Here is a 17,500-nt window from a genome sequence, read left to right on the forward strand (position 1 = left end):
ACAGACACACACACACACACACACACACACACACACACACACACACACACCAAACCGTTGAGTTTGTTTTGTTGTTGGCCAACTAACTAGTCCTGGGCATGGTGGCTGGCCTAGGAGTGAGATTTATATACCCAGTGAGACTCCACTGGAACTGTTCATCCCTTTGCCAGTTTGTATCAATTACAGATGACTTCATGGTTAGGGGTAGGAGCTTGTGTCTACTTCCACTTCTCAGTACTGGAACCCTATCTGGCTTGAATTTGTGCAAATCTGGGGTGTGCTGCCACAGTCTCTGTGAGGCCCTATGTGTATCAGTGCTGTTGTGTTGGGAAGACAACATTCTGTTGACGTAACCTATCACCTCTGGCTCCCACAGTCTTCTCATCTCCTCTTCCCCTAAGGTTCCTACTAAACCTGATTCTATTTTTCGCTTTTAACCTTATAAATTCTGAGTCTTCCTTTAATATGTTGTCTTTCTATTCCCAGAGTCCATTTGCTTGATTGGTTGCCCTCTAACTTACTCTGGTGAATGCATTATTTTCAAGTCTTTCCATCTCCCAATGAAAGCATTTAAAATTATAAACTTACTCTGAGTACCATTTTTTTGACACATCCAAAAAAATATTCCTGTCATTCTATTCATTTTAAATTGTCTTGCAATTTCATCTTAATTCTTTTTTCATTGAAGAATAAATTTTAATATTTAACATTTTTTATATTGAATAAAGATTCAGTCATTCTTCTGTGGTTTAAACATTTATGTTTGTTGCCCATAAACTAAGGATTATTTAGCTGTATTCAGTTAGAACTATGAGCAGTTAAAATATACCTCTCTTGATTCTGGCCACCCAAAAGCTTTGGGTACCCGTGGTCTAGCAACTGGTACCTAATGCTAAACTCTCCTTAGCTACCTGTGGTGGTTGCGCAATGGACAGGGTCTCTTTAGAGCTCTTCCAGAAGCTGGAACCAAACACATTTGAGCTTCTCCCTTTGCAGCTCATGGCCTTCGATGGCCTCTTGACTTTCAGTATTCTGTCATTTTGTCAGTACTTGCCTTGACTGGGTCCCAGGCTTCAGCAGCAGAGTCCCGGTGCACAGAGGCTTGATAGGTTTGCCAGAGTCTTCCAAGGAGAGTAGCAGGAAGTCTGCTTATTAGCCACTCAGAATGTACCCAGCCTTGTATTTGACAGTGGTGATGGAGGTATGCAAGATGGGGAGGTGGCTGTCCAGAGCAGCTATTGGCTCTTAGCAGAGTATCTGACATGGTGGTGACTGACACAGGGCTTCCCACTTCAATGACTACTGGAGCAGTGTCTTCCAGAATAGAACCAAAAGCAGAAGCTTTTGATGGATCCAGGACAGCAGTGGCAATTTCTATGTATAGCCTGAATTCTCTACTGAGTATCAACAGTGAGACTGGAGTCTCCCTGAGGATGTGCACAAGGCATTGAGAGCAGCCCCCCGAGTTGTGATGCTAACAGCCTGAATCACAGACGCAGATGATTGACAGCTTTGTGGCTCTAACAAAGCCTTCAAGACTGAGAGGATCAGAGAGAAGACAACAGCTGTTTCCACTCTGTCCTTAGTCGCTTCCAGACCCCGGGTAGTTACTAGTTCTGGTTCTGACCAAGACATGTCCCAGCTGCCAGTGGGTGCAGAGAGGGTCAGACATCTGACATCACAGCAGCAGCAGCAGCAAAACGTCTGTCATTTGTGGGGAAAGAAAAAAATGAAAATGTTTTTATAAGGCTAGTGTAAAGGGACATTCCTATGACCCCAGCATTTCTGAAGCTGAGACAGGGCGACTGGGAGTTTGAGGCATGACAGGGCTCTATAACAAGATCTTGTCAGAAAAGTATCCTCAACAATCTAATACGAAATTAGTATCTCTAGCAAAATTTAACAACACTCAACCCAACTGAAGAGCCTTTGGGAGCCTTGGGGCCTCCTAACCTGTCTGTGAGAGACCAAGTCTCACAGGTTGGATCTATAGACCAAAGGGTCTGTGTGAAAGGCCAGATCTCCACCCGGGTGATCCTAGGAGGTAGATGGCCCTTTAAAAGGTGGTGCCTTGTGGGAGCACTTCAGGTCATTGGGGGTATGTGCATGTTTTTAAAAGGTATGTTGGGCCCCTAGTGGCTTCTCCTGTTTTGCCTCCTGAGGAAGTAGCTTTACTCCACTACACGGTCCAATGCAAGCATCATTTCACACCAAAGCAACCCGTGATGAATTCCTCCTCTGAAATGTGCTCCAAAACTCCCTTTTGTCTTTGCAAGTTTACTGCCTTAGGAATTCTTTCATGACGATGGCAAGCTTGAGGTAATTTTGGCATAATTTCTATTTTCACTCACTGGAGTGTCTTGCTTTTAAAAACTTGTTCAGGTTCTCATTGTGTTTTCATCAACAGGTAAATTTTGAAACTATTCCATACATTTAAAAATACTGAGTAGCCTCTCTTATACTGAATTTCTAAACTTTTATACAAAAGTCCTCTCTGTATCTATCCTATATTTTATAAACTGTATAATTTAAATGCATGTTAATCTTTTAAAACTGATGCACTGAGTTATTAAAATTTCTATGTAAAAGCTGTTCAGTTTTACTTTTTATTTATTTATTTATTTATTTAGGCATGGTCTCATGTAACCCAGTCTGGCCTCAGACTCACTATGTAGCCAAGACTGGTCTTGAATTCCCTACCCTCCTATGTGATCTTCCAAAAAGACCAAGAAACAACAAACCACACCCCCCCACACACACACACACAGGTTAACCTACATGTCTATGCATGAATTCTGAGAAATAGATGATCATAGAGCAGTGTGGTTGGAGAAAGAGCATGACATCCCGATAACTAACAGTGAAAACTTCAGGAAACCTGCTTGTTGAGCTTGTAACTCCATTTACCACGTTTTCAGAAATGGGCATTCCTTTCCTGCAAGCATAGGATGGATTCACCTCATGCAAGGGTCTTCTTTTAACAGAGAGAAAAATCAGAGACTTCTTTTTAGGTTTTATGGCTTGCACCATCTAGGAAAAAGGCAAAGAGGGCATCTTCACTGCTTCTCTGTCTCCTCACGTCACACCGCCATGCAGTGTGGTGCTGAGTTCTGGAGCCCCATCATCATGTGCACAAGGACAGAGTGGGCAGGATAGACAGAGAGGTGCTGAGGGCTGAGGTGCAAGCACTCATCCCATATGTGGCGAAGCACTCAAGAATGTGTCCTCTGAGATATCGGAGGGATGGGGTTCTGGAAAAGTCAATAGCGAAGTCACAGGCCGTGGAGGAACAGAAGCTTGGTGGGCTTCAAGCTGAGCACTCTTGGATCTGTATGCCACTGATGTATCATCATGATGCTTGAATGTTTTTGATGCCCGGGCTGCGGTATGTCATCGGGGCCAGCAAAGCAAAGCCTCAGGTCTCGCCACTGCCATTTCTGAATGTTTTCTCTCTTTATATCAGAAGGGTTTAGACCATAAAACCTGGCATTCCTTTTAATACGAACATCCGTCTCGCCCAAGTGGAGTGTATAAAATCTGGTAATGAGGTACGATAAATCTACTTTCTGTGAAGATCTGGGGTCCATAATCCCACGTTTAATTAACATGCCTGAGACAGCACAGAGCCACTTGGTTTCAGACCAGTTCTCCCTCGAGTGCACACCATCGCTCTCCTGCTCCCTGCTGGCACACCTAGAGCTGTCCAAAAGCATATGCTGGAACAGAACTGGCTCAGACAGAGCCCCGAGACTGGGAACAGCATCCCTCTCTCTAGTCTTGGCTTTGAGCTGCTAAAACATTATTAGCTCTCAGCCTCAAGACTGGGCAGCAGAACGCTAGGAAAAATATTCAGAACCTGCATGAACCCAGATCAGGATTAGGGTGATTCCCTGGGGCTCTCAATACTGAAGAAACCTAACCCAGCACCTTCCAGGGAATGAAAGGCACTCTCTCTCTCTCTCTCTCTCTCTCTCTCTCTCTCTCTCTCTCTCTCTCTCTCCCCCTTTTTCCATGAGACTGTTTCTCCTTGAGGATAGCCCATCATTGACGAACCATCTCCAATATGCAATGCATATCCCAGCAGTATAACTGAGGGGGTAGGATGGGAGTCAGCTGTCAGCCAAAGGACCGGTCCTACTAAAGCTGGCCATGCAGGGAGGTAAGAGAGGACAGAAAAGCAGCAGTGTGGAAGGCACATCAGAGCCAGAGAACCATGTTGTACATCCTACCTCTTCCAAGACAGTGGTGAGTCTCTCTAGTTCTGTGCACTAGAAAGACAAGTGAGGTTGAGGATGGAGCTTTGGGTTCGGGTGTTTACTATTCTATGTTAAGCTGAATAGCACTTGGATTTTGTTTGGTTATTGTTGTGTTTTGGTTTTTTATTTTTTGTTTGTTTGTTTGGTTTGGTTTGGTTTAGAAAGTGTGTCTCAGTCCCTGCTATGAATTTGATCTGGGCTTAACTATACTTTCCCCAGATCCAAGAGCACACATTATTTTCCATAATCATCTATTAAGGAGGACGGAAATAGTAATTCATCCTTGGTGTCCCATCATCACAGAGAAGAGCACACAGAGTGTAGGCCACCAGTGGTCTGCCCAGCAGCAGCAGTGCGGAGTGAGCCCAGCCTGCCAGGCTGAGGCCTGGACATCTGAACAGTCACCTCCTCAAACGGACATGTTGAGGTCCCAACTTCAAGATGACAGTATAAGAGAGTGACCCGGTCCTGAGAGAATGCCCAGGAAGGACCCTGGGGCCTGTAATAGTAGTCTTGATTGTTCTTCTGACAGAGTTGAGAGTCACCTACGTGACAAATCTCTGGGTGTGAGGAGCATTTCCAGAGAGATTTAACTGAGGTATGAAGGAACCTCCAAAGTGCATGATGCCGCTCTACTGGTCCAGGATCGAATAAGAAGAAAGTGATCGAAGCTCCAGATTCATGACTCTCTGCTTCCTGACTGGACACGTGATCAGCTGCCTCTATTTCCTGTGGCCATGAATCCCCCCACCATGATGGGCTATAGCTTTCCATTGTGAACCAGAATACAACCTTCCTTCCAAAGTAGATTTTTGGTCAGGGATTTTGTTGTACCAAGGAGAAAAGTAACGATGTCTCTGGGAAATTGGTCCCAGAGATGTCCCTTGCTGCTTCTACCATGCCTGAACCACCTTAGGACTCTGAACTAGGAAAGAGTCCTCAGCTGACCCCAGCCACTGCTAGGTCCTCCTACTGAGGACCTATGCTCAGGATCATGAACCTGCAGACTCAGCACTGAAGGAATAAGAATCTGCTGTCCCCAAGCTGCCCGGCCTGTGGTATTTTGATACAGCAGCCCAGTACAAAGTCAGTATTCAGCTCTTAAGAGGAGCAAAGGCCTTGGAGCTCCCGCTGCCAAGTTCCCCTAACTTCTCTGGGATTCTGTTTCTCCTTCTCACTCTATGCTGTATTTTTATTAGAAGTAATGAACAGGCCAGCACATCAGCTCAGAGCTGAGCAGGAAGCTTGCCCACTTTGCCAGACCCACCTGATGTCCATTTTTATTTTCAAACATCGTATATTAGAAAATCTTTGTCCTTTGTCCTAGTTTTGTAAACAAGCCAGTAAGGACCCAAACTGTTGATGACTTGGGTAGGTCCTAGTCTTGGTTCTAATATCTACTGGACATCAGCTTCCTGGTCTTTGGGTTGTGGTTCCATCACACTCTGAAAGGTACCCCTTCTGAAACGGCAGCTGTGTATCTCTTATCGGGGAAGCTTTTGGGGGGATAGCAACCTACCTGTCAGTTCATGAGAGGCATAGTAGTTCTGGGTTGCTGTAGAGATGAGGACCACTGACCATCAACTGTTAATCTTGACTACTAGCTTGAACTAAATATCTGAGTGTGTCTGTGGAGAAGTTTCTAGGCTGGTTAAATGAGGAGCCCCATTCCATGAGCTGGGATCTCCTAAAAGGCAGGGGTGGGAGGGGGCTGGGGCAAAGGCGACTAAGCAACAGCATTCATGACTCTCTGCTCCCTGACTGGGGATACGATGCAGGGAGCTGCCACAAGCTCCTGTCATCTTGACTTTCTCTCCTTGCAGACCCAACTAAGTTGCTCCTCATTTAAGTTGGTTTCTTCGAGTATTCTGTCACAGAAGGAGATAAAGCCATTAATACACCCAAGTACAAATGTATCGAATAACAGGAAGGCACCCGAAAGCAGCCAGGCCTGGACTTCCCAAATGACTCTGAGGGGCAGAAATTACTCATCTATAGAACAGGTGAGTTCCTTCCTAATCGGAAACTAAACTTGATGGGAAGAGCCCAGGCTGGGTGTTGTCCTGTTTTATCTTAAAGCACCCAGGAACTGCCTTAGCTCCTGCAGTCAGGGTAAGTATAGCCACTCAAGACGAGTCTGAGCTACCCACCCTGTCCACTTCTTTCAAGGAGAACCACCCCAATCTGTGTCTCAACCCTTTGGTCCCAATTTCAAATAAGTAGGGATGTTTCTGTGGCTTCCTCGCAAATAGCTTGTAGTCTCAGATCAGAACGGAACGGAGCGGATGCTCTGAGGCATGCTGGGAGTTCTGCCAGTTTGGAGGAGGGGTAGATAATTAAGGAAATCATGGTGAATTAAGCTTTCTGCAATGAAGCGCAAACATCTTTTCACAAACAGCAGCACCCTGTTAGCTTATGTTTTGCCAGAGAGAGAGGCAGGGTCTATCCACTGGGGTTTTGAGCCTGGTAAAACACATCTGGCTAGGGAGCCAAATATTTAAGGGTCATTAAAATCCCAGACTCCTTTTGCCAAGAACTTTTCTCCTTTGTTATTCAAGTGCAGAGCAGTTATGGAAAATGCATCCCATATGGTTTGTGAGGCATTCCTATTTACTCCACCAAACTGCGGCTTTGAAAGAGCTTTTTGATGTCAAAGATGCGTTCAGATTTTATAGACTTTTCCAGTACAGCTTTTAAGGCATCTCCCTTTGAACCCGAAATATTTGCCAAGAGTAAACAGAACCAAAACCCACAAGGGGTCAAGAGCTTTGTTGCAAACTAAGACCTCAGCTTTATCTAGAGCTTCCAGAGGTTTGAGGCCCCACCCCAAAAAAAGCTTCACAAAAGATCATGTTTCCCGCATAAGTTACATGAAAATAAATACTCTAATATATTCCTATTTTATTAATAACGTAACACCCTCACCCACCACCTCCCACCAAGAAGCAAGGATGGAAGATAGTTACGCACTTAAACTATTAACAGAACTTTGGAAAGTTGGAAGAAAAAAAAACAAACCATGTCTCCAAGTCAAAAAGCAGAGTGTATTTATAAATTCTTTTTCAATGAGGGTTTCTCTGCTGTAACAGAAAAAGCAAACAGGCACAGACCTCGGAAGAGCTTGAAGATCCTGGAGCACACAGACCTTCCAGGGCTTTCAGAACAGAGAGGGTGTTTGAGAATAGTTCCTTTTGATAGATGGGGAAACTGAGGACCAGATGCCTGTATTGGCCAACAGCAAAATCTAGGACTTGGAGCTCCCAACCAGTCTTCTTTCCTTTCTTCCTCTTCCCATTCTCCCCCTTCTCCTACTCAGCTTCCGTGACCTTAGGGGCATCCTCCAACACATGTCTCCTCTGTCCCTCAAGTTCTTTCTCCACTCAGGGAGAAGTGCCTTCTTAGGTCATTTATGAGCATCTATTTAGGATTCCATAGGTGTACATAAGTATCTGAGCAAATCTTCCACCAGTTGCACTACCACAGCACCGCTTGATACCTTCCTAACCTAGCCCCCATTCTCAGCACCGGTGTCTTCCAACTTACTCAGTCCCACCCACACTGCTGTCTCCCAGCCCTGAGTTCACATAGCTTATTGCTGAGTCAGGACTTTTGCTCTGTACCCCTCCGTGACCCCTTTGCTTCTCTGCACAGTGGATCTTACAGTTCTTAGCCCAGACAGTACATCTCCAAGGGCTTCTTTTGTAGCTATTGGATGTAAAGCAGGGCGTCTGCACAGTGACTCCTATGTGCACAGTTATTGGCTGCTGAACAACACCCTTCCCACTCAAACTGGACAGAAAGCTTCAGAATGTCATGTCATGCAAAGGGACCATGTGTCATTTCCTGCTGCAACCTGAGAGTGCAACATAATGCTAAGCTGGAAGCATAGCTTATTAGGATGCCTGTCTCCTGGCCTGGGCTCCTCCTATTGGCCAGAAATAAAAGAAGGAAAAAAGGATGGAAGGAAAACAGGAAAAGGAAGGATGAGAGAAGGGGGCTAGAGAAATGAGGTGGAGAGGGAAGTGGCTCACTGTGTTTAGAACTTAAATAGTGTTTGCTTTTTCCACCTCTTTCAGGAGAGTCCTTCCCTTACCTGCTGAGGCTCTGCATTCCTCTGACTTTTTCAGTCATTTGTCAACCATTTCTCAGGTCCCCCAGGTACTCTGAGATGCCAGGGTCTCCAGAGGAAGTCTGAAATTTTAATTAGAATCATAAAACCTGAACTTACAAGTAATAAAATGCTTTAGTGGTGGCAACTGAAGCAGCTATTTGTCATGAGAGGGGACCCAGGAAAAGGTGGAGACTGCGAATCTTGGTAGAGATAACCATACTGCTTTGGGCACCGCACAGAACTACGGGGATAAGCGTGGCTTCTGAACATGCCTGCGCCGTAGCCTTGGTTTTCAAAAGCTCCAGTGGGCGTCTTCTGGTTGCTTGACTTGGCTCCTTCAGATCTCAAGTGTCTCCCTTGAAAGGTCACATCTGTACTTTTCATTTGTGTTTTTATGAGCAAAAGGAAGCTCTTGGGATCAGCACAGGGCCCACGGTGGTGACAAGATCAGTCATGCCCTTTCTTCTCCAAAGGCCCTGTTGGAGGAGGAGCAGTCCTAGTAAAGGCTCTGAAGGAGCACGTGGAGAGCTGCAGCAAGCCTTCCTTCCTTTGTTCTACAGACATGTTTGAGAAGCCGAGTGTCCCAGAACCTTTTCTGGAATCCCCATCATGACGAAAACCAGCCTGACTCCCAAGGGAAACGAAAGCAGTAGGCAAATGACTGCCGAATATTTATTTAGGGCTTAGCTGCTGTCTAGAGAAGGTCCTATTCTAGCATACCCTACACTTCAAATGAACTTGCTGGGAAAAGGTTCCCCAAGAGGCACCCCTGGAGGTGGAGTTGGCTGAGAGACTGAGCCAGGTGGTGAATGTTATATGTTTTGGTTTTAAGGCAGGCTGGCCTGCAATTCCCTGCATAGCTGAAGGTCTGATCCTCCTGCCTCTACCTCCCTCATGCTGGAATTACTGACACAAATCTTTTTATGGGGTGCTGGTTATAGAAACCAGGACCTCAGCCCTGTTAGGCAAGCACTCCACTGGCTGAGCTACATCCCAGACCCTAATTCATGTATTTGAATGAAGAGGATAAGAAGCAGGAAAGAGGACTTTCTTGAGTCCATTTTAAATTGGATGAGTTTATACCCAGCTCTCTTCTTCCCGCTCCCACTTTGAAGTGCCTCACTAACTTTCCAGATCCTTTTAGCATCCCTACTGCCCCCATCACTCCTCCAAATTAATTCCCTTGCTTTGCCTAAAAGTGATATTCAACCCCTCCACCCAGGGTTCCCAGCCTGTCTCTATTGTCTGCGTGCCCATTGGCCCCCTGAAGCAACCTCCAGACATCTGGGTAGCAGGAGGCACTGTAAACAAAGGGATACATTCCCAGAAGACAGACTTTCCAGAGAAGTTCAGCCTGGACCATGATGACCAGATGCCAAGGGAGAAGAAGAGCAAAAGGCAGAGAAACAAATGGGAGGACACAGGATGGATGTGCAGGGGGCAGGATAGCAAAGGTAACAGAACCATGTGGAGCACTGATACAATGAACAAGCTCAGTGGCTGTTCTTGGAAGTGGGCACCTTCCTTTGCAGGTGCTTCCAGGACCATAGCTGAGTTTAAATTCAAGGGAACAGTAAAATATATTCACAAGGAGTGCCAGCTCAATCATACCCTTAGGGATAACTTTGGCAACAAATCTGTACTGAATTCATGGGTTGCTAAGGGCAAGAGAGAAAGGGAAAGAGGAGGGTAGTGCTCCTGAAAGAGTTCTGACTCCAGGCCTTAGAAACAGAATCTGTCAGCCTTTGAATGTTCTGGTTACAAAAAAAAGTATTTGTAAATAATTTAATACTGCCAAGTGGTAGATTCTAAACAGCAAACAAGCCTGCTGAAAAGAGGGTGGTGGAGGCTCCAAGGAAAGGATCACTCTAGGTAGAGAGCTCTCCAGAGCAGGGACCCAAGATGCTGGGACCTCAGTGGATGCTCATGGGCATCCGTGGCTGAGTCTTATGTAGAAGACAGATGCATATATCACTTAATGATGAGGGTGAAGAATCATACCTAATAGATCAACACTCAGCTAACCCCACACAGTCTCCCCTCTCCTGACTCTGCCCTCCCTGTCAGTCTCCCACAACTAGAGGAAACCATATCCCATACTACGCACTTCCACACAGAGAAGCCAGCAAGCCTACTTTGTTACAGGTGTAGACACAAGAATCAAAAGGAGGAAATAAGACAGCTGAGAGAGCACGATTCTGAAGGTAATACTGTAGAGTGGGCTGTTCTATTCTCTCTCTCTCTCTCTCTCTCTCTCTCTCTCTCTCTCTTCTGTGTGTGTGTGTGTGTGTGTGTGTGTGTGTGTGTGTNTGTGTGTGTGTGTGTGTGTGTGTGTGTGTGTGTGTGTGTATGCATGTTTGGGGGTGTTGGGTGGGTGTCTTCTTCAATTACCTTCTACCTTGTAACCTGAAGATTTGTGTTTTAATTTTTCAGTTGTGTATATATGCGTAAGAGAGGAGGAGGGAGGGAGGGAGGGAGAGAGAGACAGAGATGAGAGACGAGAGATAAGAGACAGGAGAATGTAGGTGTCTACAGAAGCCAGAGGCATTTGATCCCCTCAAGCTGGACTTACAAGTGGTTATGAACCACCCATTAAGGATTCTGGAATCTACACTAGGGTCCTCTGCAAGAGCAGTACGCACACTTAATCATTAAATTATCTCTCTAATTCTTCACCTTATCTTCTGAGATAGGATCCCTTACTGAACTTGCTGATTTCAGCTAGACTGGATGGCTACAACGTTCCAGAGAATTCCTGCCTGTTTCATGTGGATGCTGGGACTCCAAACTCAGGTCCCCATGTCTACAGGGCAAACAGTTGACTAAGGCATCTTCTCAGCCCCTCCTAAGACAGAAAAAGAAGACACCTTCTGCTAGTATATAGATAGAGTACCTGGGGGATAAACTGATTCATTGATTTGGGTCATGTATACACACACACACACACAGATATACACACACACAGAGATACACACACACACACACACACACACACACACCATACACACACCGTTGAGAGAAACCTTTATGGTCAAAGGAAGAACATTCTGTCTGAATTGGAGCAGAGGGAAATCCCTGATGTAAGAGGAGCTGGTTCTGTAACTGACCACACCTCAAAGAAGTATATGGAATGGGTGAAAGGGATGCTCCCTGATAGGAGCAGTCTGCTATAATTTTTATTAGGAGAACAAGAGGAGAGGAGAGGCAGGAAGGCATACAATATAAACAAAACCAAATCACAAATATTCTCCACTCTTATTACAACAGACACGTGGGCCCTAGGATCTTGGTTAAATATGCCTCTACTGATCTTCGACTAGCCAGGAGGACAAATGCCACAGCAAAGAAAATATAGGCTATGGTGTCAGACAGATTCAAGTTCAAATATCAGCCATACAACGTGCTAGCTGCATAATCTTCAGCACGTTGGTTAAATTTCATGAGCTCTCTTCCTTCATTTACAAAGTGAGCAGCAAGACCCTGGTACCTCTGTGTACTGAGGATTAAATGAGAAATATATGGGAAAGAGTTAGCATACATTGTCTGACACAAAGACATCAATAAACATTTGCTCAATGAGTGAATTAATTAATTTGAACTTCTCTGGTCAGAAAGGACGTGGCTTCACTCTCCTAGTTCTGTCACTCAGCTGAAGAATGGGCTTTGCCTTTCAAGTAAGAATGGATGCTGGCACAGTGACAGTTCTAGGATGGGGCAATGCAAACGCTAGAGCATGGGCCATGGGCTGAGCAGAGCCAGGCAAGGGGCGCAAGTGCCCATGGCCACAACTGGACACCACACAGCAGTCCTGGAGTCTGATGTTGACCTAGGAACTAAATATTCAGTTTCCACATCAAGTCTACAAGGTCTCAAATGCTATAACCGTCTCTCCACTATAACACCGGGAAGGCAAAACTACCTATTACGTGGAGATCCGTACCTCCTCCACATGGCTGTGAGCTGAGCTCCATTCAGCAATGCAGGGGAGAAAGTTTCTAGGAATTTCTATAGTAGATGGGGCACTCGAAGCTGAGAGTGTTGAAGTGACCCAGTGACAGCCACATGAACTGATAGGACCATGAGTCTATCTTTTTACTTATTGTACATATGTCCGCACACTCCGTCAGTGTTAAGATTGCTGGAGTAAGAGTAAATCAGGTCATTTCTAGGAAAATAGAATTAGATAGAGAGCACAATAATAGTTAGCCAAATAAAACAGACTCGGACACATCTCATATTTTTTTCTCATATGAAGACTCTAGAAAACAGAAATATGTTGTGATGATTTGAATAGATATGGCCTCTATAGACTCCTGTGTTTGAATGCTTGGCCCATAAGGAGTTGTACTATTAGGAGGCATGGCATTGTCAGAGTAGGTGTTGCCTAGTTGGAGTAAATGTGTCACTGTGGGGGTGGACTTTGGGGTCTCAGATGCTCAAGTCGATAATCTCCCTCTGCTGCCTGTAGAACTCTCAGCTCCTTTTCCAGCACCATGTCTGCCTGGATACCACCATGTTTCCTGCCATGATGACACTGGACTGAACCTCTGAACCTGTAAGCCAGCCCCAATGAAATGTTGTCCTTTAGAAGAGTTGCAGTGGTTGTGGTGTCTCTTCATAGCATAGAAACACTAACTAAGACAGATGTGAAAGTAGATCTGTTTGAAAGGGGAAGGCAGCCAGCCATGTGTTACCATAAAGGCATCTTATAGTCATGAGGAATGTCCACATTTCCAGGTCATAAAGTTTTAGACCATTCTTGACAGAAAGGTATGTGTGTGACATCACTTCCTACACTTTGCAGGGGATTGGAATTTTCTCTGTATAGATCTAAAGTGCTCATATGTTTATGTATGTCCATGTGGGCTTGTATTCATGGAAGTGTGCCTGAGTGTGCACATGTATACATAAGTTGTTCCTCCGGTGACACCACCTCTTATTTTTCCCTGGACAGGGTCTCTCACTAGCCTGGAGTTTACCAAGCAGGCAAGACTGTCTGGCCAGTGAACCCAAGAGATTCACATTTCTGCCATCCCACTGCTGGGATTGCAAGCCCATACAAAGCTACATGGGGTTTTGCTGGTGCTGTTGGTGGTGTTGGGTTTGTTCTATCTGCCTGCCTCTACTGCTGCTGCCATTATGCATGAATTCTGGGGATCAAGCTCAGGTCCTGGAGCATGGAGAGCAAACACTTTACCAGCTAAGCTATCTCCCTATTCCTGAGTGATCAAATAACTTGTTATCCTGTAGGGACACTTTTTTCACTTGGGTGGGTACATGTATGTGGTGTGTGCATGCGTACACTACATGTGGATTCTCTTGCCCATTGGGCACACATGGAAGCCAGAACTTAATCTTGGGATGGCTTTTCCGATCATTTCACAGAATGGAACACTTTGAATAGTCACGTGGAATGTTACTAAATCACTTTACCGTGAGCACAGGTGTAAACCAAGACAGTTGCCCTAGTTAGAGGAACAATTAATTAAACATCATTCGTTCACACTGAGCTACATCAAATATTTGATGTCTCGCTAAAAACATCTTTGCTCCTCATCAGTCTTTTCTGACCTCAATTTTTCATGGGATTTCTTGACAGAAATTGTTCAGGGGAAGGAGCAGACAAATATATATTCTGAGTGACGCTGTTCCACAGTTGCTAATTTAGTTAAAGTGGCTTTTAAGCATTGTCTCTTGGTAATCTAAGTTGGCTACGGAACAACAGAACAGCAGGAGTCTAATCGAGATTTAGCAACCTGAGGCTAATTGTAATTTCTCTTCCTTTCCTTTCTAGATCATTTTCTGCTCTTGTCGTTGAATCTCTGTCTCTGTGTCAGGTTTAACTAAACTGCTCAGGTGATCACCAGCCTGTCTTCCTCTGAGACCATGAAGGACCCCATCAGAAGGGAGAGGAAGACCTGGCTTTAGTTGTTGTGGGGATTTTAAAGACTTTATTTTTTATTCTTTTATGTGGTCTTATGGGATGTACATGATGGGGGAGGGGTGGTGATGTACCCACATGTACAGGTGCCCATAGAGGCAAAAAGAGGGTGATGGCTACCTGAAGATGGAGCTATAGTCAGCTGTGAACCACCCACAATGGGTGCTGGGAAGGAAGAACAGTAAATTCTCTTAAATGATGAGCCAGCTCTCCAGTCCAGTTTGAGGTCTGGGTATCGTTGTTCTTGTTGTTCTTGTTGTTTCATTTTGTTTTTGAAACATGGGTCTCACATATACCAGGCAGTTATCAAACTCTCAGTGTAGCAGAGAATAATCTTGATCATCTCCTGCCTCCACCCCCTGAAGGCTTGGATTGCACGGATAGGAACACACTACCATACTCAACTGTATGTGCTGTTAAGCATTAAACCCAAGGCTTACACATGCTAGTTGAGATCTCTACCACCTGAAGTATATCCCTAGTCCCCAGAAGGAGGATTTGGATATTACACCCATCCAGACAGGAAAGAGTACCTCATGATACAGAATCTCAGATGTAGTGAAGAAAGGTCTAGGGTATCCTCCACTCTCTCATATTTCTCCCAATGATTACTTGAAGCTTCTACCTGCAAGTCATTCTAGCCCCAGATTCCCACTAATGGAACTCTGTTTCCTTCTCTCAAGCTTCTTTACCTTGCAATGCTTTTGTTAATGCACTAATAGGAAAATGGAAACTCAGGAGGTATTGTTTATTGAGCACTATTGCTGTGGTCCCTCCCCCCCGGCCCCCCCATGGAGAAAGCACCAATTTCCGTGAGGTACAAGGCATGCCTTGGGCATTGGGGTGAAAGAAATGCACTCTTCCAGAAAGGACTCAAGCAAAACCCCACTGACTTTGCTAACAGCAATTTAGGACTTCCTAAATTCTTGGAGGGTCGAAATAGTCATTGAAATGGGGCGGCTAAAATTGGGGACGGGATTTTTCTGGAATCAGTAATCTTTCTCCAGTTTCCTATCAAAAGGAATCATATGAACCCCAAAAGTAGATGTTTGAGGTGGATTCATACATGGGGAAGAAGGAGGCTGAGAGGGAGGAATGAAGAATGAAAGGCTAGAAAACCAACTGGGAAAGGAGACGAGTCGATGAGAAGAGATGTTCAAAGAGTCCCTTGCCACTCAGAAATGGGCATAACAATTTGGAGGATGACTGGAATGCCAAATAAATCAGAGAGGAGGCAACAGGAAATCCAAAGGCCATCTAGTTTAGAGATTTTCTTAAGTCCTACAGTTTGGACCTGAAAAGTCAGAACCCCACAGGCTCATGAATTGAAAGCTAGGTCCCCAGGTGTTGACGCAATTTAGAGAAGTTTCTAGAAACTTTGAGAGGCGGAGACTCCCTGGTAGGAGCATCCAAAGCCACACCCAAACTGTAAGAGCATTCACACATGCAGGTAGCTGTGAACGCACACTTATGAATGTAAGTGGAGGCCAGAGGACAACCTCAGATGTTGCTCCTTGGGTCAGTGCCCACTTGTTTTCTGGATTTTATGAGACAGGGTCTCTCAACAGCCTAGAGCCTGCTTACTTATCTAGAGAATGCTTGTCTCTACCTCCCCAGCGCTGGGATTACAAGCATGCTCCACTATGGCTTCTCTTTTAATGTGGGTCCTGGGATCAAACCAAGGTCCTCAGGGTGGCACAGCAAGCGTTTTATAGGATGAGCTGTCTCCCCAGACCTACACTTGCAAAATTTACTAGTCAAGGAGAAAGAGTGCTTAGACCAATAGTCCTCAACCATCCTAATGCTGTGACCCTCTAATAAAGTTCCTCATGCTGTGACCTACAACCATAAAATCATTTTTGTTGCTACTTGATAACTGAAATTTTACTACTGTTATGAATCATAATGTCTGTGGGTTTTTTTTTTTTGATGGTCTTGGGCGACCCCAGATCATTAGATTCCCAAAGGGTTGCAACCCACAGCTTGAGAACTGCTGTTCTAGAAAGAACCATGGGGCAGCACCTACAAGGCAGAACAGTCCAGTGAGTCTCCTGCAACTGCAAGATACAGATCAAGCATGTTTTCTATTTTCCCAGAAACCAACCCAAAGGGGAAACCTATGTCCACATAATTGAAGCCATGTGATTTATTTCAGTACAGAGACAATTACTCCCATTCTGATACAAGAAAGTCTATTCTCCCAAGGGTCTGCCTAAGAATGTGCTATGATGTGAATGAACATGATCCCCAGCTAGATTTTAGAGTAAATTCTCCAAAAATTCTCCCCAGGCTCATCCTTATTTATTCAACATGCTCTGCAATAGTTTATGTATTCAACATTTAACAAATAGCTGTTGAGAGCTGATTGTGAGCCAGGCATTGTTCTAAGCCTGAGGGACACACTGATGAACAAGACAAGCATCGACCCCGTTCCCATGAGCTAGTATGGTCAGATGGCATCCAACCAAAGATCCAGGCAAAGGGTTCAAACTGCGGCCAAGAAGGGTGGAAATGTCACTCCCTTGATGGACAGCTAATGGTATTTGGTGTGGGATGCCAGAAAGATGACACTGAGCTTAAGGTTAGCTTAAAGGCTCAATTAGAGCAGTCTGTGTGCACATAAGCATGTGTCTGTACATAGGTATACAGTATGCACACACATACACACACACACATAAAGCTTATGTGTATATTTAAAGCTTGCCCCAGTTTTGATTTTCAGCAAGTCTCTGTACACATCTGTATACCTACTGGCCACTTTGTGACTTTGAGGGCTGACTTAAAGGCTAGATCAATAGGTGATCCATATCTGTCAAGCCTTTTCCAAGAGAGGCTATACATGCTTAAATCTTGTTCCAACATCCTTTTAAACAATAAAATTCCTCCTGACCTGATCTATAACAGGACACCAGAGACCAGCAAACATCACCTCAAGATTCTCAACCCGAATATCAGATTTTCCCAAATGGGAAAAAGGTGGGGTGGGGGGGGATTTTGAAGTAAAACTTTAAATCATAATAAAAGTAGGGGAATTGTCCTCAGTGATTTCCTTAGATCTCAGACCTTAGCTTTCTCCCATTCTCAGGGAGATCAAATGAAACCATCCCAGCAGACATACCCCAGAAATTCCACAACTATATGTATCACCCACTGGTGTCCAGATGGTACTCTGAAGACAGCAGGCTTCTTTCT

The sequence above is a fragment of the Mus caroli genome, chromosome 8, assembly GCF_900094665.2.
Source record: "Mus caroli chromosome 8, CAROLI_EIJ_v1.1, whole genome shotgun sequence".
Classification (NCBI taxonomy): Eukaryota; Metazoa; Chordata; class Mammalia; order Rodentia; family Muridae; genus Mus; species Mus caroli.